The sequence below is a fragment of the Lissotriton vulgaris genome, chromosome 10 (assembly GCF_964263255.1).
Source record: "Lissotriton vulgaris chromosome 10, aLisVul1.2, whole genome shotgun sequence".
NCBI lineage: Eukaryota > Metazoa > Chordata > Amphibia > Caudata > Salamandridae > Lissotriton > Lissotriton vulgaris.
Genome location: NC_141698.1, coordinates 964,403,305 through 964,431,156, shown reverse-complemented (window position 1 = coordinate 964,431,156; position 27,852 = coordinate 964,403,305).

The following is a 27,852-nucleotide window of genomic DNA, read 5'->3' as shown; positions in this document are numbered from 1 at the left end:
TTGCTAGATTGTTTTACTCACAATCCCTTGCAAACCTCAAACTTTGATTAAAAACATTTTCCATACAAGGAAATTTATTGAAACTGTGGGAAGCAACAAACTTCCTTCCACTTCCCATTGCCCAAGTCTCCTGATATATTTTTTTAGGGTAGGCCTAGTTCCACAAGAAGAAACGGGCTAAAACACTACATGGACACATCACATTTTTCCTCTGAATAATGACCCTTTTTTTGCAATGCCAGTACCTGTGGATTTTGGTCCGTACCTCAGCCAGCACCTATGGAAACCTGTCAAATCTGTACATTTTTTAAATCTAGATACCAACAGGAGTCTGGTGTGGTGTGACTTGCTTAGCTCTCATCAAGTTTTCCTACCCAGAATTCCTTGCAAACCTCAAACACTGACCCTCCGCTCAGACAGGGAAAATCTGGCCATCATACCAAGAGTGAGGAAGGCACGCACTGGAGGCCACCGGTTCTCGCTGAATGCATCAAATAAGTGGAACGCCCTTCCTAGAGATCTCCGGATGGAACCCGTTCACCTTAAATTCAGAAAAGCTCTCAAAACCTTTCTCTTCCCTACCACTCCCTAAATCCGTCCCCTCTTGAGTTCACTGGGTTCAGGTCAGTTTCAGCGCTGGGACGCTCCAGGGCAGCCATGCGCTCTATAAATCTAAATCTAATCTAATCTAATCTAATCTGACTAAAAACGTGCACTTTCCTCACAGGGAGCCTCAAAATTCCTGCAGCTTAGCATTCCCTCAAGAGTCCCAATAGAAATGGTAGCACATCTGTGTGAATATTCCTAGTGCCTGAGACAGGAAATGGCAAAAACCCAACATTGGCACATTACATTTTTCCACTGAAAAAAATACCCTTTTTAGGTTTGCCTAGACAGCACGTACACTGTCTCTTCAAGACATGTTGTTTACTGTTAATGGGCCTTGTTGTTCCTATTATTTACCATTGGTTGGCTTTGAAGTCACTCTCAATTGCTTGGTTCCTGCGTGTCAGCTCTGCAGTCAGCATGTCAGTCTTCTGGCATGTGGCACTCCCCTGGAGCATGGCTCAGGTACTTGTGTTCTTCCACCATGCACGCTTTATAGAGCAGTGTTTTTCTTTTTTGTTGAGCCACTCTCTGTTATCTGGTCATTCTCCATTGTCTGTGTTTGCTTGCTCCTCTTCCCTCCCATTGCCTTGCCCAACCCAGCAAAATAAATTAGATGGGTGATCAGATGCCTTTGACCCATCCTCTGACTTTTGTTTTTATAGCAGCTTTTATATAGCATAAACTCAACCCAATGGTATGGGAGTGGTTTACACAAAGACACATTCATATTTATTTTAGGCACAGGAATATTACATGATTTGCCCAGAGTCCCAGGATGTTGAGCCTGCACCAAGACTCAAACCTGGCTCCCTAGCTTAAAAGTCGGCAGCTTTGGCCATTATGCCACATCCTCTCCCCTTGCTCTTAGGTATCAGTGGCAGAGCATCGTGTTTGTAAAGAGAGACAAAGGAAACAGATGTGCTGTCTGCCGTGATGGAAAGTCATTGATAACAAGATGTCAAAAACAAAGCCAAGTTATGAACAAAGGACTACCTTTATCGATTAGGATTCCTTTGTGTCACAAACAGGCTACCATACACTAGGCAATGTGTTGCTTTGTTGTGTGGCGTTTTAGGCTCCTAGTGAATTTCCCAATTCATGCCCTTAAATAGGTACAATTCACAATTCCCTTATATAGGCATAGAAATCAAGCCCTTATTAAGGCATATCCCATGCTACCCAAATACAGGCATGACTACTTCCACCCGTACCAAACGTCACAACCATTTCTTGGAAAACCAGCTTAAGCAGTCAGGAACTTCCCCTTGCTTGAATATTGATTTTTCCAAGAACTCAGTTACTTTACAATGAACAACTATTCCCCATGGGCTCTTTCATGACGTTCATATGTCAAACTATGGCATTCCTAAACACCTTCAAGGTATAAATATACCTTCACTTGCTATGGCAAACTACAGTGGTTCGGAGCAGATCGACAGCCTACTTGCCCGATGCAGCTCGCTACAGCAAGTGCCGAAGGAAGCCGACTTTCCAGCTGATGCACTGATCAGGATGCTGCCTTTCTCCTGCCGAGAATCCAGCTGCAGTGTTTCCGGCTCCCCTTGCGGGGTGTTGGGAAATCGAGTCCTGAGACAGAGATACCAGACCTCCTTCATTCTAAACCACGTTATGGAGCTGATTAGAACCTAGAGAAATCTTTGGTGTATTCTTGGCAAATAACTACAGGCCAGATGTAGGTAATCCCAGATTACCGATTCTTAAATACCGAATCATACCGATTCGGTATTTAAGAACAGGCAAATGGGATGTAAGTAATTTTACCGAAAAAATTACCGAATCGGTAAGTTTCGGTAATTACCGAATCGGTATTTACCGATTCGGTAATTGCTATTCATTCCTATGGGCCTGCAGGCCCCTAGATATGAATGTCAATTACCGGATTGGTAAATACCGATTCGGTAATTGGGGAAACATTGAAGGGTGGCAGGGTGCCACTTTGATACCCTGGTGCACCCCTCAATCGTGTATGGGTGCACATATTGCAGACATACATGCCCTAAGGGCATTTATGTCTGCAACATGGCACTGAAGCAATTTGCATAAAATAGTTTTTTGGTGTTTTTTCTTTATGTACCACCAACTTGTAGTTGGTGGTAAATAATGAATCCCTAAAAGGGGAAAGCACTCATTTGAGTGCTCCCTTCATTGCTAATTCGGTAATTTACCGATTCAATATTTTAAGGAATCGGTAATTTACCGATTCCTTAAAATACTGATTCAGTAAATTACCGAATTAGCAATTTGGGCACCTACATCTCAGTAGCCTAATTCTGGTCGGTAACGGCTGAAATTCGGTAATTTCGGCCGTTACCGACCGGAATTACGCTTCCTACATCTGGCCCTAAAAAACCTATGCTACACAATACTTACTTCTTCCCTAGTACTAGACTTAGCTTAGGTACATTGGGGTTGGTTACTTATGTATGTATTTTTATATGGCTTAGAACCCATACAATGCTCTTGCAGTAGTATTTCATATTACTGTTTACGCTGTACGCATTATACTTTACAGTCTGCATAATGATTGTAGCAGTTCACTATTCTTGCATGAGAAAGAAGACTGTTCAATAAATCCTTTTATTGAAAACGCCCATCTCACTATTTCTCTGCAACGCTGTAGAAACAAAGCATGCACAATTGACTGAGTGAAATGCTTATCTATTGTTTCCACGACTCTGAGAGATATAGTCTTATTCTTGGGAAACAAAGTTGTCATGTTTATGTGGTTGTCAGAAACTAATCCTTTCTCGTGTATTCTAGAACGTTTCTAGTGACCTCTGAGTTTGCTGGCACACACACAATTAAGTTTAGTATATTCAATAGAGACCTAGTTGACATCAGTCCTACATCAAATCTATAGGATAATTGTTCCAATGCGCAGAGCGTATTGTGAATATAGGAACTACGCTACAGTTTCATTTAAACAGAGTCAGGAAATCTTTAATGGGCTCCACTACTGGGCGTCTGTGATCGAGTCAAGTCACAAGCCTTGGCTTTCCAAAAGATTAGGAGAGTTGACTCGGCTGGAGCTGCACATTGCTTTGATGACCTGAGCCATGGGATGTATGTTGATGTTTGTATCAATAACATATGCTGAATTAGGCAAAGGGAGCAGAGGAAGGACATAACTGCAAGTCAGGACTGAGGGTAAAGAATGAAGGATGCTGAGTCAAATCTGAGACTCGAAACGGGTTCCCCAGCTCCAAATTCGGCAGCATTGGCCATTATCACCCATCCACTCCTCTGGCTTGCGTATATCAGATGGCAGATTAACATCTTTACATTGCTGGTGTTATTTATTTTGCAATGAAAGCTAGCATTTGAATCCAACCCCTACTGCCTTGTCCCTCTTTGTTTTTCTCCCACCCATTACCCCATCCCAGTTTTTCCCTCCGGCTCCCACTTCTATTTCTTCTCTCTCTCTTCCTACCCTTGTCTCTGTTTTTCTCTCCTCACCCCTCCCACCCGTGTCCCTGTTTCTTCTACTCGGCAAAAGACAAAAGGGAAAAAAAGGGTATGACGTGCCAGTGCTGTCTGATTCATAAAGCTTTTTTACCAGTTCTGTGATCTACCATCACCCACCCTCCCATTCATCATTACACCTCCTTCCGTTCACCACACCCACCCAATTGACAAAGACAATAGCTCACCAACGGGTGAGACCTAGTGGGATTGCCAATGCTAGTTTTCACAATGTGGGTAGCTGTAGGTATATAACCTTGGGTAACCTAAAAATCCTGTAAATTTTTTAACAACAGCCAACCAGAGGAGTCCTGATTGGGGTGACTTGTATAGCTCTAATCAGGTAACTTTACATGAAAACGATTGTATAATATCAAACCTTGAATAAACCACATATTTTCCATAATTTTCTGTGAGAAAAACATCTGGAATCACAAATATAATATCACCCAGCATTCTCCCAAGTCTTCTGATATAAATGCTACCTCACTTGTGTGGGTATGCCTAGGTACCGCAGCAGTAAAGTGCCTCAAGCACAACATAAATGCATTACTTTTTTGTACTGAAAATTGATCCCTTTTTTGCAAGTTGGGTAGCTGATTTTGGGACCTGGCTCAGACAGCACCTAGAGATACTTAACAAACTTGCACATTTTCGAAACCTAGCAGCCAGGGGAGTCCAGGGGATCATGATGTGTATAGTTCCCGCCAGGGAATTTCACCCAGAAACCTTTGCAATCCTCAATCCTTGACTAAAAACAGATATTGTCCATATATTTCTGTGAGGAAAACTTCCGTAATCTGTTGGAAGCCACAAATGTCCTACCACCCAGCATTTCCCTAAGTTTTGTGATAACAATTTTAACTCCCTTGTGTGGTTTGGGCTAGTGCCCATAATAGGCAAGGGCCCAAAACGCAACATAGACACATCACATTTTTGCACTGAAAACAGGCACTTTTTTTGCAATGTGGGTAGCTGTGGATTTTGGGCCCTAGCTCAGCCAGATCCTAGGGATACCCAGCTAACTAGCACATTTTTTAAACCTCGACAGCCAGTTGAGTCCAGTGCTGCATGACGTTAATGGCTTCCGCCAGGTAATTTTACCCAGAGGTCTTTGCAAACCTCAAACTTTGAATGAAAACACACATTTTCCATATATTTCTGTGAGGAAAAGTTCCAGAATCTGTTGGAATACACCAATGTCCTACCACCAGCATTTCCTTAAGTCTCCTGATAGAAATTCCACCTCCCTTGTGTGGTGAGGGCTTGTGCCCATGACAGGAAAGGGCCCAAATCTCAACATAGGCGCATCACCTTTTTGCACTGAAAAAATTGCACTTATTTTGTAATGTGGGTAGTTGTGGACTTTGGGCCCTAGTTCAGCCGGCACCTAGGCATACCCAGCCAACTTGCACATTTTTAAAACCTAGAGAGCCAGAGGAGTCCAGGGCTTCATGACATAGAATCTATGAGGAGCCACAAATTTCCCACATCAAGCTTTCCTGTCTGCCTTTTCATAAAAATGTTCGCCACTTGTGCAGGTAGACCTAGCGCCTGCGGCAGGAAAAAGCCCCAAACATAACATAGACACCTTAAATTTTTGTATATTATATTTCAAAGCTTTATTTCGATATAGAAATATCTTAAAAGCACATAACAATAAAAATACAATTCATGTTATTAGTTAAAACACTTAATAAATAATTAAAAAGACGAGATAAAACAGCATTAAACCAATAAACAGCTTTGAGTTAATTATGAAAAAAAGAAAAAAACGAGGGATTGCCTAAGAAAAATTCATCACATAGCTTTAAATCTGATCACCCATGCCCAGCTAAGAAATTTGGCTACCCCACACGCCAGTACTGTATTAGGGTTAGATTGTAAAATTCTTAACGCTGGGGCATAGCCTCTGGTCTCAAGTAGGCGACAGACAGGTTTAAGCCATTTGGATCTGGGCTTATTGTAGGCACTGCAAACGGAAAAGACATGTGGGATGGTTTCCAGTTCAGTGCTGCAGTGCGGGCAGGTGGCAAGTGTCTGGTAGGGGGGTTTCCATTTAGAGGTACGTTCACGGACTGGTAGGGTTCCCATTCTAAACTGAACATATAAGGCCCTATCTTTAGGTTTTCTAATGAAGTCCATATAGGGTTCAAGCAAGGGTACGGTCTTGTGCAGTCGAAACTCGTCAGTGAGTCTACCCAAGTTATCCGCTCTAGATTCTTGGGCGTTGACCCACCGCCAGTAAGCCCACTTGACCTCCAGTTTAGATATTGAAGCACCAGACTCCCATACGACCCATAGGACAATGGGCGTAAGAAGTTCCTTCATTTTAGAGAGCCAGACAATTTTGTGAGACCCCTGCAAGTTCATAACTTCTCTAAGGCCGTCTGCATAGCTCTCTAGCTCTGGTGTGCGCCACAGGCGGGCCCAGTAGAGAAGCGGACACAGAATTATAAGATCTTTGATAGATCTGCGTCCAAGATCATATTGAATGGGCTTGCTAGGGGAACTCCTGGGGATAGACAAAAGCTCCTTGAAAAATGTGTTCTCGGCCATTACCAGGAAGTCCACATTGTTAAAACCCCAGAGCTCTGCTCCGTACAGTGCACTACCTACTGCTTTAGCAGAATAGATCTCTAAGGCAGGAGCTATGGGTCTTGATACTGAGGATCTATGCTCCCTGCTTATGACGCCCACAACCCGTTTATGGTTTAAAGCCATTTTTTCAAGGTGAGGGTTCCACTTGAGTTGGTCGGATATCCTAATCCCAAAATAGTCGAACATTTTAACCCGCTCTAATGGCTCTTCATTAAGAGTGAGTGTGCGATTGGCTTTCCTACTGGGATTAAAATAGAGGAGCTTGGTTTTAGAAGTGTTAATAACCAAGCCCCTTAAATTACAAAAAAGACAAAACCGATCCAGCAATTTTTGGAGCCCCATGGGCGTTTTGGAGTCTAGTAGCGTATCATCGGCAAAGAGCATGGCGGGATCTTTCACACCAGCCAAACTAGGGGCGTCAGCATCAATATCAGATAAAAAGGAAACCACCCCATTAACAAATAAGGAAAAGAGAGTCGGCGCCAAGACACATCCTTGGCGGACACCTCAGTTCACCGGGATTTTTTCAGTTATCTGCTCCTTTGTGCCCCACCGAATGCATGCGTATGTTCCATCATGCATGCGGGCCAACAGGTGCAGAATGGGCAGAGGGAACCCCATCTCATGAAGAACCGCCCACAGGTGCCCTCAGGGGACCAGGTCGAACGCGGTCTTCAGGTCGATAAAGGCCAAGTACAAACCACCCTTGCTAATCGAGACTGTCTTCCAATGAAGTAGTAACAGCCTGAAAGCCTGATCTACAGTGATTGTACAGGCCCTGAAACCCGTCTGGAAGGGGGAGATAATATTATTCTCCTCTGCCCAAGAGAGGATCCTTTCCAGAAGGACTCTGCCAACCACTTTCTGACCAGCATCGATCAAGCTGATCGGACGATAGTTGGCAGGGTCACCCCTTGGCCCCTTCTTGTAAATAGGAATCACTTCAGCCCCCCTCCATGAGTTTGGGACTGGGGACCCAAGGAGGAGGGCATTAGTCAAGAGTGAGAAGAATTTGGCCCATTGCTTAGGATTGGCACGGAACAGATCGCCAGGGATGCCATCCTGGACGGGTGCCTTGCCTTGGACAATTTTACTGATCGCAGACTCTACCTCGCTCTGCCCTACAGGATCGATAGATGGGGGTGTATCGTATTGGGGTAATATACATTCTGCTGTCACTTCGATGTTCTCAGGAACCCCTACCCCTGCCTACAGTTTCCTAAAGTGATCGAACCATTCCTTGTCCGTGATATGGTTGGGTAATAGATCAGTACCACCATCATTGTTTTTTCTTACTAGAGACCAGAATCGTTCACCGTTCCTGTTCTGACTGGCCAGTTTCAACTCTTCCCAGTGGGAATCATCCCAAGCCCTCTTTGCCACTAGTACACAGCTCGGGCTAAACGAACCTCAGTTGGATCTCGGGTTTTTATGGCACAAATCAATTTGGACTTAGCCGCTCTGCATTCGTGGTTATACCACCTGGCTGTGGGCTTCCTACGCTTCAATTGGCTTGCCCCACATCCATCAAGGAAGAGAGCGGCGATCCTGTCGATTGTCTCCACATAGACCATGTTAACCTGGACAGAACCGGGATCATCAGTACAGAGTGCAGAAAGCTTCTCGGTCTGATCTCCTACAATTTCCCCCAGGGCATTTGTCTTTTGCTCATTGATGGCAAATTTATGCCATTTAATGAACCTTTTACAATTCGAGGGTACTATTTCTCTAGTCGCCATTGTTAATCTATTGCTGGGCAGGGGGTTCCCCATGGTTATCAGGTTGCACAGGCTAAGGGATAGAGGGTTATGGTCACTATGGATAGATGGAATAACTACCATATCTGACACATATCTCCACAATCTCTTATCAACCAGAATGTAGTCAATTCTACTGGGGCAACTAACTCTATTATAGGTACAAGCACCAGAGAAGTCAGACGGTGTGCGCCCATTCACTGCTACCAGAGCATGCTCCAACACCAAGGCATTCATTTTGATAAGAACAGGTGTCCACTTTTTAATCGGCACAGTCGTCAATTGCGGGATTCCCCATCTCGCATCTTCCTCCAATAAACCTGCCGCGCCGTCGGCAGCCAACGGTTCAAAGGTGCAATTGAAGTCACCAGCAATTAACGGCAAAGTATCTGGGGAGCAGTTACGAAGTGAGTCTGCAAGTAGGGCAATCGTTGGAGATTTACCACCCCCTGGTATACCTCTAGCATAGATGTTAAAAAGTTCCAGGATCACTGGGGCTTTGGGAACCCGGATCGTTAACCTCATCATGCCGTGGGAGATATTAGGGGAGTAGGAAATCTTACAGTTTAACAAAATTTTAACCCAGACGAGCAATTCGCCAGACGGGCGACCCCGTCTAGAGGAGGTAGCTGGGACATGGAAGGTGGAATAGCCAGGCTTGTACACCGGTTCCAAACACCATGTTTCTTGGAAGATACACAGGTCATACCTTCCAATTAGTTCATTCCAATTGGGAAGAGCTGTTTTATTCCCAAGACCTGCAACATTCCAAGAAACAACGCTCAAATCTTTACTCTTGCCATTGGTATATAGTGTAACAAGTCCAATCCCATGGCCATCAGTGGAAGTCGGGATGCTGGGGTTAGCGGAAACTAAATGCTCCTCAAGCCCAGAATTACCAATATCCAGCGGGGCAAAATGGTCCACCTCGATTCTTCTCTCACATGAGGTACGGTCGGTACCCTGGGCCTTGTGATTATCATCCCGCTTACCAAAAAAGAGGGCACTGGGAGTGGGTTACCACAGTCTACATTTAACCTCTGTGGACTACTGATTTTGTTTTCTGTAGTCTTGGTTGAAACTATAGAAGGCCGGGAGAATCCTGGAGATTCCATGAGTCAATCGACAGCCTCCAGTGTGCTGTACCGATTGTAACAAGGGATGGGGGTTGGATAAACTGGGGGCCATACCATTCATCGCAACACTGATTACCGCCGTGGTTAAGCCACCCTCCTCTACGCTGTATCAAATTCCATCCCTCTACTCCCCCGCCACCTGGGGTGAGGCAGTTCAAGTCCCTAAGCACCTCATGCCTCCTCCCTCCCCAGGTATGGTTGGTGTCCCTCACCCAACTCCAACCATTATCCAGCTGCTCCCCGGGCATGTAAAAATAGGACAATGGTCTGGCCACAATCGCAGTACCGTTGGTTCCAGGTTTCCCCATGCAAATATGCTCCACAGTTTGAGGATCCTCAAAAGTCACTACAACACAATCCCCCTGCAATACTTTCCTATTGGGGCCCATCCAGGAAACTCGCTCAACCATCAAGATGTTACTATGGGCGTTGGGTGGTAATGGGTGAATGTTAGCTAGCCAATGGCATACCTTGTTTTTAAGCGCCTGGAAAGGTTCTAAAGATGACGGGGCCAATTCCGGTACCCCTGTCAAAACAATCACATAGTGACAGGCGTCTGGCGGTAAATTGATATTTCAACGCTTCTGGCTCTTAGCAGGATGAGTTGAATCCAATTTTGAAGTGGGGGCAACGTGTCTATTCATCTTAGTTTGGTTAGTGGGCTCAGCTAGTGCGTGGGGCTGGACACTCCCTTTTTTGGACTCAGGATTGGGGCAGGTTGGCAGTGGAGTCTTAGGTGTGTTATTCTTTGCTACTGATGGTCGTTTGTTAACTTGTTGGGGGTTACTAGCTGGGGCAATTGCATGGCTTGCCCTATTAGCACGGTGTGTTGCCTGAGGTCTTAAGTCCTTGTGTAATTCCTGAAGCAGTTTTTCAATTCCATGAAGCCTAGCTTCTAAGGGAGCAAGTAGGGTTTTAATAATATTAGCCAGGGCGTGGGCTAAGGGCTCATCCCCACTAGCTGTGCCTCCTGATCTATCGGCTCCCGACCTGTCAAATATAGGGCTATCTTCAAGGATAACAGCCATGGTGTTATCCAAAATGGTGTCATTGAGTATACTCAATGGTAATCGTAAGGCCTCAGGTCGGGTCTCTTCTATCCCAGTGTTACTCCCATTGGATTCTCTATTAAGTTCCCTCACCTCTTCTATGCTGTCTCTCTCACTAGTGGAAATGCCAGTGCTTCTGAGTTTTACTACACTGGCATTCTTGGTGTTGGGGATAATGGTCTTGGGCTGCCTACATTTGAGGATAGCCCCCTCTCGCTTCCCCCTCTTTCGAATAGTGGAGTTCTCATTTTTGGGATCAGCCAAAGTGGCTGTTGGGCTAGAGTCAGATTGGGTTTGGGACAGGGACTGGGCGTCAGGAGGTGTAAGGTCTAGTGCTGCTGACTGGCTACAGGTGACATTATGGAGCTCAGCATGGATCAGTGCAGAAATAGTAATGCTTAAGGAGGTGTTGGGGGTACGCACAGAACCAATATGGCCCAAGGATGACCTTTTTGCTGCTACTAGTTCTTGGGAAACCCTTCTTTCCATTAATACGATTCCTTGGTCTATTAAAGAGTTAGTGCGGACGATAAAATCGTCAAGAGTTCCAGTCCGTTTTTTCCTAGCGACCGCTGCAGCCATACTTCTAGTTTCTCTGCATTCCATAGGCTATACCAAATACAGAAAAGGGTAAATACAGCAAAGAAAGGTCCCACTTTGAATACCCTACAGCGTTAGTAATAAACACTAATAAGTGCCCATGCAGAAGCCACCATAGGGGCATAGATGTAACCAATGGGGGCTTACAGTTCTGATGAATAACAATCACTTTTCAGCCAAGGGCTATGTCCCAGTCCAGTCTCTTCAGGCCTCTGAGGGCCACAGAGGGCCCGCCCTTTGCCCGGCGTCCCGCGAGGCGGCGCTGTCGCTGTTTATATACACCTCCTGGCGCCTTTCCCGGTGTCAGTGCCCGCATGGGCTGCTGGGAAGTGTAGTTCCTGCCCTCGCGCTCCACTCGGCGACACCACTCGCGAGCTGGAAACAGCAGTGGGCGGCGGGAGGCGGGCCGGATGTCCCGGCGGCTATGTTCCACCCAGGCGGTGAGTTCGTTCTTCCCTTTTGCAGTTCGGCATCTCAGCTTCCTTTACGTCGCTAAAAGGTCTCCCCCCTCAGCAGGTGCTGTCGCTGTTTATATGCGCCTCCTGGCACCTTTCCCGGGTCAGTGCCCGCATGGGCTGCTGGGAAGTGTAGTTCCCGCCTTCGCGCTCTACTCGGCAGCACCACTCGCTAGCTGGAAACAGCGAGTGGGCGGCGGGAGGCGGGCGGGATTTCCAGGTGGCTATGTTCCACCCAGGCGGTGAGTACGTTCTTCCCTTTTCCAGTCCTGCGTCTTAGCTTCCTTTACTTCGCTAATAGGTCTCCCCCCTTAGCAGGTGCTGTCGCTGTTTATATGCGCCTCCTGGTGCCTTTCCCGGTGTCAGTGCCCGCATGGGCTGCTGGGAAGTGTAGTTCCCGCCCTCGCGCTCCACTCGGCGGCACCACTCGCGAGCTGGAAACAGCGAGTGGGCGGCGGGAGGGGGGCAGGATGTCCCGGCGGCTATGTTCCACCCAGGCGGTGAGTTCATTCTTCCCTTTTGCAGTTCGGCGTCTCAGCTTCCTTTACTTTGCTAAAAGGTCTCTTGTACTGAAAACTGACCTCCATTTTGCATGTTGGGTAGCTGTGGGATTTGGACTGTAGCTCATCCAACTCCAACGGAAACCTAGCAAGCCAATATATTTTTTAAAAACTTCTAACCTGGAGAAGTCTATGTATGCATGACTTGCGTGACTTTCATTAGGTAATTTTAGCCAGAAGCCCTTGCAAACATCACACTTTGACAGAAAACCCACATTTTCCTTAGGCTTTACAGTAGTGTTTTTTCCTGTATACACTCTCAAACTGTATAAATAGCCAGTAGAGCTCTCTTGCAGCATGTACAAGTTGACCCAATAGCAAGCTCCTTTGCTCAGAATGTACAGCCTGAACAGCAGCCATCCTTTGTACAGGATCATGGAGTCATCAATGGCTAAATTCTTTCCAGCATTATAAATCTCAGGGCAATGCAGCAGAATTATCATCGAAATGCAGCATAGGCAGCAATAGCAAAAAACGATCTCTGGTCATGTACGGTGCTTAGATGGGTGCTACCCAAGCCATGCAAGTAGAACAGTAGGACTGAAAGCTTGGTTTGTGTACTAATCTCATTTTCAGCGCAAGGCCCAAAAATGTCTCAAGTCAAGTGGAAGTTCACTAGTTTTCTCGAGAATGAGTCTCTAAGAGTGCCTCCATGCTCTCTCGGTAATTGTTCTGCATGCAAATTATTTGCTGCGCATCTTCCTCAAGGAAGTCAACATCCAAACAGAAATGGAGTAGTCAATCAGCAAAAGATTTGCTGTATCAACTTTACATCCAGCATTGCTAGTGAACTGGCATCTGTGGGGCTGCATTAAATTGGGGCCTGCAAAGAGAGCACTCCTTCTGTGCTTGCCACTGCAAATGCCTGCAAATTAGGTAGGGCAGTGAATCCGGGCAACATAAACATCAGGATATGGGACTGAGTCCATCCATTCCATCAGAGTATGATGCCACAATTCCTAGCTAGTTCACAGTGCCCCATCTGATCCCCACAACATAGTGGGGAACCAGATGGCATCTGCAACCTCCGAACACGGCCACTCTGTTTCCCCATGGAAATCATGGAAAGAGATCTAGCCTTTCATTGATACTCGAGAATGCCCAGAAGGAGACACAACAAATGTATGAACTGGCTTTTCAAACATTTATTGAAGCAATTTTATACTTGAGTAAAAAAACATGAGCTGCAATGATTGGCAGGAGGAAACAAAGCATTGTTTCCAGCACTACAGGAAATGTGAAGAAGATAAATAATGTAACCATTATGACAATGTTGTGTGATTACTTGATTACATGATAATGCCAAACCACCCCCATACCTGTCCATGATGTATAAGGCAGGACTGCATCTCAGTGACTTCATCCAGGATAATCTATAGAAGTGCTCCAATGGCACATAAACTCCAGTGAGTGCAACAGCAGGGGAAGTGTTGGATAGCGGAGGGGTAAAAATTACTATTACCACTCTTGTGAGTGCAACAGCAGGGAAAGTGTTGGATAGCAGAGGGGAAAAAATTACTATTCCCACTCCAGTGAGTTCAACAGTAGGGAAAGTGTTAATTAGTGGAGGGGTAAAAATTACTATTCCCACTCCAGTGAGTTCAACAGAAGGGAAAGTGTTAGATAGCGGAGGGGAAAAAATACTATTCCCACTCCAGTGAGTACAACAGTATCAAAAGTGTTGGATAGCACAGGGGTAGAAAATTACTATTTCCACTCAAGTAAGTGCAACAGTAGGGAAAGTGTTGGATAGCGGAGGGGAAAAAATTGCCATTCCCACTAAAGTGAGTGTACAGTAGGGAAAGTGCTGGATACCCCACCAATAAAAAAAAACCTCAACATTTTTATCAAATGTAATTTCCATTATTAACATCAATAATATTTTAATTACAATATATTATTATTAAAAAAGATAATAAACATTCATTAATTACACATTGTTTAACACTATAATCTCCACAACACACATCTAAAGTTAATTACACAATTACAATTAATAATTACTGATTAAATAATACAAATGAGTTCACAAATAATTAATAATCCATCAATAAAAAATAAATTACTTCCCACCGTTCCCACCATTTACACATATAAACACCACAATACACACCTACAATTAATTATGCAATTGCCATAATTAATTAATAATTAAATATTTGAAATTAATTAACAACTATCAAACAATAAATAATAAATGAATGTACACATTTAACTCAATAACATTACAACTATACAATTATGAATAGATATAAATTACTAAATGAATTGCATATAATTAAATTACTTCTCTATAAACCCGCAACTCGCTACAGAACTAAAAGCGCAAAATTCAATTAAAAAAAATTATTAACTACTATAAATAATAAAAATAAATATAAAATTAAATTTCTTCCCACCCTGTTCCCATATAAACCCACAACCAGCTATGGAATCAAAAACGCAAAATTGTATTTAAAAAAAAAAATATTATTAACTACTAATATTTGAACACATATACTAAAATTACAAACAATTCTCATACTAAATACTAACATACATACCATTAATAATAATTCAATATTTTTAAGAACTATATTTTTGTAAACGATATTTAACACTTAAATATTTTTGCAAACAATATTACTTACCTAACAATCGATATTCTTGACCACAATATTTTTTCCATCGATATTTCTATCCTACGATATTTTTACCTCGATACTTCTGAACATCGATATTCTAGCTATGTACCTATGGCGGGCTGTGGACTGCAAACCTGGGGTGGTGCCGCAGTGCTAATGCTCATTGGCAGTGCGACTGTAATTGGACCAGTGCAACTGCCAGGGATCCATTATGAGTTTCCTGCCCACCACAATTTTCAAGGCGGTGAGCCCGCCATGAATTTGAGCGGGTGAGGAAACTTAGGGGGCCCTAGAGGGCTCCCTAATGCCTCAGGGTTATTTATGCTGGGGGGAACTGTCTCACAAAGGATCTTTCTAAATCTGTCAGTGGGTGTGTGCATCTGTGGGATGTGTGAATCAAAAAACAAAACATTACCTAGCTTGTTGGCTGATGCTGCAGGTTTTCCAACACACTTGTGACCGTTAATATACATTTTCTATTATTGTTTGTATCACACTTGTGACCATGGATATAATTGTTCTATTATTGTTTGGATCACACTTATGACCATAAATAAATGTCACGACGTATTTCAGATATAAACAATTCCTCAAGGGATATTTGTGTACAAAGCAGGTTCTCCAAAGACACTAAAAGATACAGAAAATGACACTATTGCAACTTGCAACATACCAAATACCAGAGCATACTTTTGTCATGGCTTATTGAAAAATGTATTTTGGGGGGAGCTGCTGGGCATTTGCCAGTAACAACAAATTTCCTGAATCCAAAAATCTACCTTTGATCTTAAGAAGAGCACATTCACATAGCATTCACATAGCAGTCCCCGCAACTTTGTGCGAGGACATTCTTCTTTTGAAAACACCCAGTGCTATCACCAGGGTCACTGGAAATATGCATCAGGAGAGCACCCAATCATGTGACAGGGTTGACTAAATTATGCAGCAAGAAAAGGCAAAATATGTGGCATAATGTGCCACATTTTCTTAATAGTTTTGCACCATTATTTTGAATTTGAAATAATTGTAATACTGCCTGGGCAAAGATTTCACATCATTATCACTAGTATAGACGACAAATAAGAAATATGTTACTGAAAGATGTCCAGTCAAACTCTGATAAGACAGAGGTGATGACATTCGGGAAACTGGAACCAACCTGGTCCCCCCAATGGTGGCCACCCGAGATGGGAATCCCTCCTCAACCTGTCACCACGGTTCGCAACCTTGGAGTCATATTTGATAACAAAATGACCTTCCAGCAACATGTCAACTCTGTGGTGTCCTCATCCTTCTACATTCTGAAAAAAATTAAGAAACTTATGCCATACCTTCCGTCGTCGGCCGGCAAAACCCTAATCAGTACTTTGGTCTTTTCAAAAACCGACTACTGCAATGCCCTTCTTCTCAATGCCCAAGAAAAAGTCCTTAACAGATTGCAGCTAGTCCAGAATGCCTCGGCCAGAATTTTACTGGGCATTCCCAAGTTCACCTCCATTTCCCCTTACATTCGACAGCTGCACTGGCTCCCAATCAGGAGCCGGACAAAATTTAAGGCACTATGCATTGCATACAAAGCCATCAATAATACAGGCCCACAGTTTCTTAAAAATGCCCTCTCTCCGCTCCATCATTCAAGAATACTACGTTCATCCTCAGCTCACTTGCTGAAAGTCTCACGTACAAAAAAAGCTAACTGGGGTGACAGATGTTTCACTACTTCTACAGCTAAACTTTGGAACACATTACCCCTACACATCAAAACTGCCCCCACCCTCATTAACTTCAGAAAAAAACTAAAAACCTGGTTCTTTGCATTATAATCTTTCAGCCTCAGCGATGGCTCTGTACTCTAAGCGCCGAGACACCTATGGGTAGTTGCGCGCTATAAAAATCGCATAAACATAAACATAAACATAAACATAAACTTTGTGCAGGGGCTTCAACTGTATGCAAACATATTGCCACATTTTTAGTTCAAATCAAAAACCAAATCAAAATTGACTTTATTAAGTTTTTAACTAAGCAATAAAAGCAGCATAATAAAATCCAATCATATACTAATATCCATACATATGACCATTTTGCAAGGCTTTACTGATAAAATTCTTTAGAATTTGACAAGAAATACATGAAAACCTATACATACATTAAAAAGTTAAAAACACCAGGAGTACATAAGAAGACAAATGGTGACATAATAGAGGAAAACAAGACTTGATAACATACTTTCTAGGCATATCAAGTTTGTGGTTCGTGAGCTGTTTCTCAGTATCATATCAGCTTTTAGAAAACTGACTACATTTAGAACGACATCTTCTGAAAGCATTTGGAGATATAAAAGTGCTGTTTGAACTTGAGTAAAGTTCACCTGCTTCAATCTACGAACATTAAAAGCCTTTCTGGGGACCACATAAAAGTTCAAAAAACATAATGAAGTGTAAAGTGTTTTGCGGAGACACATTGTCACAAAAGCAGGCACCAAGATTGTGGCCCCATGATCGATCCCGAGGGAATACTAATAAATAGTGCACTAAATCCATTCTGGTGAGTAAGAATCAATCCTACATACTTGGTGCCCTATATCAGATTGACTCCTTACTGGGGACTGTTCTCAGTGAAAAGTGCTTAAAAGGCATTTGTTTTTTGTGAAAGACCTCTTTTCTCTGTCCAAAGCCCTTCATCTCATGAACTGATCTTTAAGCTGTGTCATTAAAGAGCTCAGCAAAAGAAACAATTGATGAACGAAATGCTGGACAATGCAAACATTCACCCCCAGTCACAAGGATCAGGGATAAATCCATCATTTGTTTGCTCACCACACCACCCCTATTTGGACCCAACCATATGCAAATCAGTCTTTACCCTGTTCCTTGTGGGAACAGTCAGCATGACCTGCCAAGCCAGGTCCTCCATAGACCGGAAAGTAGCATCCTGGGACTGTTTTCTGGCCATCATCCTTCATCAGCCAGGCTAGCTTGAATCCAGTGGTGTAGTGAGCACGGGACCCACGTCTGGGCATACCCTTCCCACTTAAGACGTCACATGCAAAAGAAACAATTGATGAACTGAATGTTGGACAATGCAAATATTCACCCCCAATTCACAAGGATCTGGGTTAAATCCATCAGAGCTCAGCCCCACCGAAATTATGCAGATTTTCCTTAATATATTTAAGCAAAGGGATATAATAAGCATGGTCTAGTGACAGACAATCCTTTAGGATTCCTTTATTCAATTTTGATTCTGTCCTTGGTCACATATCTAACAAAAGAGAAAGGGGTGAAATGCTATAATATCTTCCATATAACCAACCTAATTCTTCATGGACTTAAAAAGTAGGGGCACACTAAGAGACACATAAAAGGCATCGCAGATAGGCATTTTCCACCGTCTGCTGTGCAGTATATTTGGTGTAACCCCACACCTCACTCCCTTCGAGCACCTTGGAAACACATTTGGATCTGTACACCTGTTGCAAAACCCTAATAGGATGTTTACCTAATTGTGGGTCAAAGTCCAAGTATAATAAAGCTCTAGTCTTCGGTAGTACACCTCTTTTCGTGCTGAAGTCACAGATGGGCAGGGGCCACGGGGGCTGATGTGGAAGTGATTCCGCGTCACCCCTTACTTGCTGTAAAAAAAAGTAATTATCTGGTACAAACAACAGAGGGTTTTTTTTAAGCCATCAGCAGTGTTGGCCATTGGGCGACGGATACACTGGGGAGGGAGTGTGTGTGTTGGTCATTGGCTGATTCCCACACCCAAAGGAATTAATTCCAGCACTCACCCATTGATTTTTTTGTATTCCACTTTCATTTTCTCAGCAGGCAGGCAGCTTTCTATGTAATTTTGAACTCTAGTGTAGAAATATTTCAATAGAAGTTTCTATTAGGGTCGTTTGCTTTCACCTTAGTGAATATGGCTGTCATGAACTCTGAATTGCCAGCCTTCCTCTGATTACGCTTCAAAACAACATGCCATAGATAATATTTAATTTTTGATTTCCTAATTTCTACAGTAAAATAAGACAGGAGATGCGTAATAACTGTCTGAACTTTTAGAAGATGTTTTTTCTGGTTCTCATTCAAAGTGTCCTGCTCGGGCTTATCAATTGACCCAACTGTTAAATAGAGTTATGATTCTCTCAGCAGAGTAGTCTCTGTCCTCCACCACCCACAACAGAGGCACAAATATGTGTGAGTTTTTGCTCTTGGTGCCATCAGTACAAATTAAGGAGTTATCAGCAAAACTTAAGAGGACAGGTCTACCAAAAGGTATATTCACCTAACAGAACATTATCTCCATTCTAATCCTTAAATCCTACCAGTCCCAAGATGTGATTTATCTTGACAACTAACCAGCAACTCGTTGCTAAGCAAAAACATACAAAAGGTATACAAAGATGACCTGTCTACACAACCAGTATTTAAGTGTGTTACTCACCTCTTGCTACCAGGCACTCTGGTATTCCACTTGTAGCGCACCTATGGAGCTCCCCTACATTTCCCTGCACCATGTGGCAGGCACCACCACATGGTGCCTGCCACATAGTGCAGGGAAATGTAAGACATGGTGTTTTTTTGCCGTCCATCACCACCCCCTTTTGTACCGTTTTTACATTGCGGCAGGTGCTGCTCCCAGGAGTGGGGAGTGCAACCGGGGTGGTGTCGGTTGCATTGTAATTTCCCTGTGGCACTGCCGCCTTGTAGGCGGGCGGTCCCACTTCCCGATACAATGGTGGATGGACTGGCAGACAAACTGAAGTCTGTCCACCATCGTAATCACCCCATGTCTTTTTCAAGCATGTCAAGTATTTATCCCTAGCCTACACATGCAACCATACACACCAAACCCACCTAAACAATGTGGCTCATGTTAAGTTAAGTTTTGTGCGGCCACATGTGCAATGCAAAATTTACTGCCCATTGTATGCTCATTGTAAAGACCCAAGTGCAGAGTTGAAATGTGTTCCATCATGCGAATGCATGCATACACTGTAACAAAAGAGAGTCACTGTCTGTGTCCACTTGTAGGTAGATGAGCACATAGATATAGAAATTTAAAAAGGGAGCAAAGAAGTTATCAACTCAAAGTCACAGATAAACACCTCTTATACATGGTATAATTTTCTTAACACATACAATGCTGACAACACTCCTCTATGTGCTTCAGGAACAATAGCATTCCACAGTCTATGAATGCTGGTGCGCTTGATGTGTTACTCCAAGTCCCCAGACATGCCACTTTACAGGAAAAGTTCACAGCATGCATACTGCATGAATATAACTTAGTAGACAAAAGATAAAATCTCGATATGATAAATTTTATTTTGTATAGTTAATTAAAACCAATACAATTGTTGCAATTAAAAATTTCTTAAAATATGGTGAGAATAGTCTGTGTAATTGTCCTTATCAAAGTTCATGCCGTGAGGGACCGATAATAATTGTCTAGCAGAGTTCTTTGAGCCCGGCCGGGCTAGGCGTTTGTAGCCCAAAATTCGTCCGCTAGGTGCCAGAACCCATGCTTGCCGCGAGTTGTAGATTTGGTAGTCTTTGCTCTATCGTGGTCAGAAACTTGACGTATCTACAATTCAGTTTTGTGTTCGCAGGGTTCAAGCATGCAAGCACAGCCTGCCTGCGCGTGCTGGTCCCTATCTGCTTGAGCTGGTCCCTTAGTAGCTGTCGGCGGACTTGTCGAAGCTCTTCGCAGAGACAGGTCATGTGGAGTATGTCTCCAGTTGCTAGGTTACAGAGCGGACAGGCTTCATGGCCATTGCTCCTGAGCCATGGTGGTTGATGCTCTCTGCTGGGCAGGATCCCTAATCTGTATTTCAGAAACTTCAGTTTGATGGTTTTGGGATAGCCCTGGCTGAAGTAAAGTTGTGGTGTCAGGGATTTATACGTGTTTAATGTCATCCACGCATGGTTTCTTTTAGCAAAAGCGGCCTTGTCCTCTATTAGGGAAAGAGTTTTTACGTTTTTCCAAACCGCTTTTTTAAACGGGTTGTGCCCCAGTTGCATGTCCCAAAGTGCGGAAGCCTTGACAGCCCCCAATGCTGCCTTCAAGTAGGAGCGTGCCTGAGATACATCCCTGCTTTGTATGTCTTGCCACAGCATCGCGTTTAAGGTGTCATTGGAAGCAGAGCGGAGTTTGTGGCAGCAGATAATGTAGGCTCCTTGTCTTGCAAGGTCTTGTTTTTTTAGGCCAAACTCCAGCCTTATTTGGGCAGGCGAGTTGTAAGACGGAAGTGAGAACAGAGTTCTATATGCTTTTACCTGGATGTTATCTAAGTTCCTCGAGTCTCTTCCTCGTAATGCCTCGCTGCCGTAAGAAATTGAGGGGAGCAATTTAGCCTGGATGACTTTTAGATATGGTGTCAAGGTTTGCGCCAATAGTTGGTTTGCTAGATTCTTCAATGTGATGTCGATCAAGGCCCCTCTTCTTTTAGTTTCCTTCATCTGCCGAATAAATGAGCCAGCGGTTTCGAAGATAAGTCCCAAGTATTTGTATTCGCGTGAAGACTCTATTTTTTGGCCACCCAGAGTCCAGGACTTCTAATGTTTGTTCCTGGTGTTGATCGACATTGTACGCGTTTTACTTAGATTGATTTTTAAATTATTTTCCATTGCGTAGCTGTGCATTCCGATCAGCAAATTCTGGAGGCCAATATGTGTGTGGCTAAGAAGTACAACGTCATCTGCGTATAATAAATTACTTAGGGTTTTTCCTCCCAGCCTCGGAGAGTCGGAGTTGGATGTGTCAAGTCGGCCTGATAAGTCTGCCATAAATAGGTTAAACAAAGTCGGGGCCAGCACACACCCTTGTTTTAACCCTTTAGTCGTGCGGACTCTGGAATACAGATGGGTCCCACTTCCCAGCTTCACCTGCACCCAGGTGTCATAATGGAGTAACTTCAGCATGTTTAGAAGCGATTGAGGTATGCCCCATTTTGCAAGTTTCCGCCACAGCATGCCTCTCTCAATGTTATAGTAGGCTGTGCTAAAATCGATGTAGCACAAGTGCAGCGGCAGTTTTTTTATTTTAGCTACGTCCATTATCAGCGAGATAGCCCGAATGTTGGTTGTTGTTCCGTTTTTTTTTCCGGAAACCCGTCTGGTTCCATGGAATAATCTGCTTTGAGTCCGCCCATGTCACGATCTCCTCTAGGATTATTCCAGCGAAGTATTTGGCCTCGTTGTCAAGGAGAGCTATTAGACGGTAGTTATCAGGGACCATTTTGTCTCCCTTTTTGTGTATGGGGACAATCGTCGACGCTCTCCAGGAATCCGGGATTATGTTTAGGAGTCTGACTTCTGTGAATAAAGGTTATAATATGGTGGCCCATTCTGTGTCTTTCTCCTTGAACAGGGCTGGCGGAATGCCATTAGGACCTGGAGCACCTTCTTTCCTGCCCTTCCGAATCTGTTTTTTTATTAGGGCTATTTGCTGTGCCGCTGATGGTACCGGGGTAACACTGAGTTGGGATTGATCTCCCGGACATGTCAGCGTTGTCGTGGTTGTTGCGGGTGCTTGCTCTATGTTGGTGCTTCTTTGTGCCCCTGTCTGTCCCAGGGGGTCATTGAAATGACTGCCGAGATAGTTGATCCACTGATCTTCCCCAATGTGTGAACCAAGGTCCTTGTGGTCTGGGCGTAGGATCTTGTTTGCTGTTTGCCAGAAGCGGGCGCTATTGTTGCTTTTGGAGTCATATAGAAGTTTTGCCCAGCCTTCGTTCTCTGTGTCTCTTTTTATTACCCATTTTGTCTGTTTGAGCTCAGCCCTTTGTTTTTTCAATGTGGTTCGTAATTGTTTGTTATGGGGCGCCGCTCTTAGCCTCCGTAAGAATAAATTTGCGGCTCTTTTTTGTGAGCGTAGTAATATTTTTTGTCCTCTCTTTAGGCTGGTTCTGCTGTGCTCTGTGTTATGGTTGCCTTTAGGAGCGGTCTTTCTTGCCAGTATGTTTACTAGTGAATCTGTGTATTGGTCCCAGTGGGAAATGAACACAACTGCATCTGGTGTATGTATATTGTACATTTGCAAGGCAGTTTCGGCCAAGGTAATTGTGTTGGTTGGCGAGCATTTGATTGTCCTTTGATTGATTGTATAAATCTCCCCCAGTGTATTGTCTGGCCTGATTGCCGTTGGCGTCTTTGCTGTCAGCTGGCTTTCCTGAGGGCGGTGGTCGCTTTCCCCCTGGTCCCCCATTCTGAATTCCCGGATGTATGGAAATAGTGCCAGACTGGCAAAAGTGTAGTCCAGGATGGAGCTGGCTCTATGAGAATAGAAAGAAGCTACTGGAGGGGAATCAGACTTAAATCTGCCGTGTAATGCCCTAAGATTTTGATGTTCTAAATCTTGGCGAAAAGCGTTGTTATGGCGCTTTCTCTGATTTAGAGGGGAACTTTGTGCTGGTATACTGTAGATTTTACTAAGAGCCAGAGCGTCATCTTCTGATGACGAACCAAGTAAGTTTTGGTTGAAGTCCCCCGACAAAAATAGGAGTGGGTACTCCAGTTGGGTGACATGCTCAGCCAGTTGGTTCAAGATGTTCCTTGAGTCTTTGGCTCTGTTTTTGGGATGGACATATGGATTGACAAAACAGACTTCTTCCTCTTTGGTGCCCAACTGTAGATTAATCTTTACAGATAAGGTTGAAGATATTAGTGAGACCAGTTGGACGGCCGAAGATATTGATGTAGTGGATATATATGTCGCCAAACCTCCTGACTGATGTCCAAATTTGTTGGTTCTGGCTGCCGCTGATGAGAAGCCAGTGAAACCCATGATGTGTTTTGTGCTTGAGAGCCAGGTTTCCTGCAGTATTACAATATCAAATTGGGAGATATACTTTATGAAATCTGGGTCATCCATTTTAGAGATAAGGCCATTTGTGTTCCAGGAACAGATGCCAAGAGCTGGCGCCCTTCCTCTGATGTCTTCTCCCGTTTGGTGAGGGCGTCATATCTCTTCAGGGCATGTAAAAAACGTACGGGACAATGTTCCTCTTACTAGTGCTTGGTTTGAATGAGATGCCTTCCTTGCGCTTGCTTCTGCCCATTCCCCCATACTGCGTGGGTACTTATTTGGCGCGCTGTCTCGCTGGGAGTTGGCAGTGGTAAGTGTCCGAGGCTGATGATTCCTAGGAGCTAAGTTACGTCTGCTTGCTGAGAACACTGGCTCCAAGCCAGTTGTCATTGACAGCCTATCCAACGGTAGCTGCCAAGTGCTGTTCTCCTTTTTTGTCAGTGATCTTCCCAGCGCACCCCTTAGTACACTGCAGGGGTTGGCCTGTTGCATCGCTGGTTCAAAACTGTTTCTTCTGCAGAGTGGCGAGGGGTAAGCTGGTCTTTGTAGTGGAACGAGCTTGATATCCCAGTTCTTGAATTGGGCTGCTTCTGATGCAATTAGGTCAACAACGTCACTAGAGGACCAGGTCGTCCTGGTCACCTCCTGGCTGTTTGCATTCGGAGCGGGCAAAAATTCAACCGAAAGTAGGTCGTTAGAGTTTATACCCCCCAAAGTGGGAACGCATTTCATCAGTTTGAGAATGTTGCCTCTGTTCAGCACGCATGCTGCCCTTTTGATGTGTATTCCGGGTGGAAGACAAGGTTCTCCGTTAGGTGTATTTTGCTACTGTATGCCTTCCGTTGTACATTTGCAGCATGGGCATGAGCTGCTACTCCAAAATCGAACAGAGCTTTATGCATTGCTGAATTTCTACCATCACCAGGCGTGTTGGAACTATGAGTTGGTACTTCGGTTGGTGTTGGTTCCTTGAATGTCGTTTGCACCTCTCGTGGCCAGGTAGTCTTTAAGTGCTCAGGTTCGCTGGGGGCAGAGTGAATAGTCACAGTTGTCATGAGTGTGGCCCTAATTTGGTCGTCTTGCGTTTGGTTTGACGTGGGGCCTGTAGGTATTTCCCTTACCCCCTCCTTAATGATCAGTGGGAGGTTTTTTTTAGTTTCTGCTGAGGTTGGATGGGCCTGGTTGGTATGCTCTGCGTGGATGGACGTTTGATGAGAGGCTTTCCTGAGTGACGATGTCATTGCTGCCACTTGGCATTCAGTAAGCGGCTCCTGCTTAGCGAAGGGCTCAGTGGGCTGTGTGTGCTGGCTAGTACTAGTCGCCGTTGTTATATGTGTGTCTAAATGTCCAGAAGAGTTAGCGGCTAGTTGAACTTGGGGCCCTTGACCTTCCTGATGGAGCAGGTTGCTGACTTTGTTTTGCCGTTGGATTGGGCTGGTAGCTGCTGGACTTTTCCCCTCTAAGGGTTTGACCGTATTTGTGAACTCCCTGTGTTTTGCGGTAGTTCCAGAGAATAAAGGGAAGAGTTTTATTGTGGTTTTCGACAGATTTTGCTTGCGTCATTTTCTTTTTTTTTGTTGTCGTTGTTTAGCATTACGTTTTTGGGGGGATTCCAGACTCTTCGGGGACAATTCCTCATTTGCGGAGTGTGCCTGGCCAGTTGAGTGTATATCAGATGGTTTGCTGCTGTTGTTACCTGCGAAGTTAATGGTGCTCGTTTCTTTGAATGCTTTTTCTCTGTGCAGCAACTTTATGTCCCCTATTAGTTCAGTTAACATTAAAGGCAGTGTGGCTAGTTTATCTACTGCCTGATTGCAGTTGCAGCTTAAGTAGGTATTTGATTGTGCTCTTTGTATCAGGTTGTTCAAGTTACCTAGCATATCGTCAATCCCCGCTGTGAAAACTGCCAGTGTGTTGAGAAGGTTAAGTTGAAGATCCATTTTGTCCGATTGATATTGTAGGGCTTCTACGGCTAACTGAATTGTGTTTAAGAGGGAGGTCCAGGCTCCGGTGTTGTGATCTTTTACCTGCTCTCTCCTAATTGCAGATTGGGGATACAGGTTTGGCGCAGTGTTGGTGGTATTATTATCAGCCAAAGGTAAATTGGGGGAAAACAGGTCTTTAAGGTCTGGGTTGTTGATTTTTAACCTATCCTCTCGCCCTTGTACGATCGGGTAAGACGTGTTGATGGTATTGTTATCGGCCAAAGATAAGTTGGGGAAAACGGGTCTTTGTGGTCTCGGTTGTTGATTATTAGCCTGTCCTCTCTTCCTTGTACATTCGGGTAAGACGGTGTAGCTCTACATTCAGCTTCCCGGCTGGAGTTGTGTTGACTGGAGTTGTGTTGGCTAAGTGCTGCGCTAAATTCCACGCTGCACAAGGAGCTTGGAGCTGAGGCATGGTTGCTCAGTTCTATGTGTGATAGGGCACCTGTGCCAGCCGAGTAGGCTTTGATGGGAGTGATATGGTTGGGGCTCCTGAAGTGTCCGCCCTGGTCTAGTTGGATATCCTTAGAAGTGGCCGAGGTTTGCATCTTTGTCGTTGTTGGCAGCTGTGGATCAGCCCCTGCTTCCCCCATGCTTAAGCAACTATCTAGGGGGTCCGGGTTGTTGGGTTTGTCTGCTTCTTTCACCTCTGCGGTGGATTATGGGTTGATTGTGATCTCCTCCGGTAGGGGTCTTGGAGTGCAGCTGACTAGGTGAGCAGATGATAGTTGCTGTTTGCAAGTAGAGTCAGGGGGCTTTCCTGGTGCAGATGAGAACACTGGAAGCTCGAGTGATGTGCTTGCGCTTGTGGATCTGTGCTTTAGGGCCCCCCTTTGATGAGGATCAGCCGTGGCCGTGGAGGTTCCCTGGACCAGGGTACTTATAGTGGTTGTGGTAGTGTCGCGCAATGGTGCACATTTTCCCAGCAGCGGTAAAGGTGACAGCGGAGTTTGCAACCCCTGGAGGTGCTTGTTGCTCGAAAAGATGACTGAGCCTGCGTCCTTTAGAAACTCAAATTTTGTATGAATTTTGGGTTGGTGGAGCTTTTTCCTAATAAGAGGCTCGCTGGCCGATGGCACTTGAAGCAGGGCTGTTGTATGCCCCTGTTTTGCAGTAGTGTTTACCGGGCCGGATGACGACTCAGTTAAGGAGAGAAGATTCTGCTCCATTCTGGACCGTCGGTGTCTGTTTTCTTATTCCCCTTTTTCGTCTTTGCTTTTTTGCTTGAAATTAACTCTGGTGAACCCCTGATCTTACCACACCTCAGATATGAATAAAAAACAAAAATGTCTTTAATTAATTTTTTTAAATTTATAAACTTTATGTAGAATATAATGGAGAAGGAGTGCAGACAGAATATTGAGTAAAAATTGTTGAGTTGCACAAATATTGATCAAGAATATCGTGGTCAAGAATATCAACTTAAGGTGAGTAATATCGATTTTAAAAATAGCGAAGTGTTTAATATCGCTTGCAAAAATAGAGGTGTTAAAAATATCGTTTTTTTTTAATTAATGTCATGTATTTTTTTTATATATTTTATATGTATGTGATGTATGTTTTTGTATAAGAATTGTTTGTATTTTTAATATATGTGTTCAATTTTTAGTAGTTATTGCATTTCTTTCATTTGAAATTTGCATTTTTAGTTCCGTAGTGGGTTGTGGGTTTGGAAGGGAATAGGTTGGGAAGTAATTTAATTATATTAAATTAATTGACTAATCCGGAGCGGGAGAGTAGCACGCTTTATAAACCCCGATTGATTGATTGATTGCTTGATTGATTATATTATTTATTAATATTAGTTTAATTGACATTTTATAGTTTTAAATGTGTAAAGTAATTATTAATAATTAATTATTAATTGGTTGTTAATTAATTTTAATTAATAATTAGTAATTATGTAATTATAGTTAGGTGTGTTTTGTGGTGTTTATTGGTGTAAATGGTGGGAAGTAATTTATTTGTAATTGATGAATTAATACTTGGTTGGTAATGAATTGTAATTCATTAATTAATTGGTAATTAATTATGTAATTTGTGTAATCAATTTTGGGTGTGTTTGGGGTTTTTTAGGGGTAAAGTGTAATAAGTAGTTTTTTTTGTTAAACAATATTAATCAAATAAATAAACATTTTATTATGGTAATTGAGTAATTGATTTTAGCTGTGTGTTGTGTTGT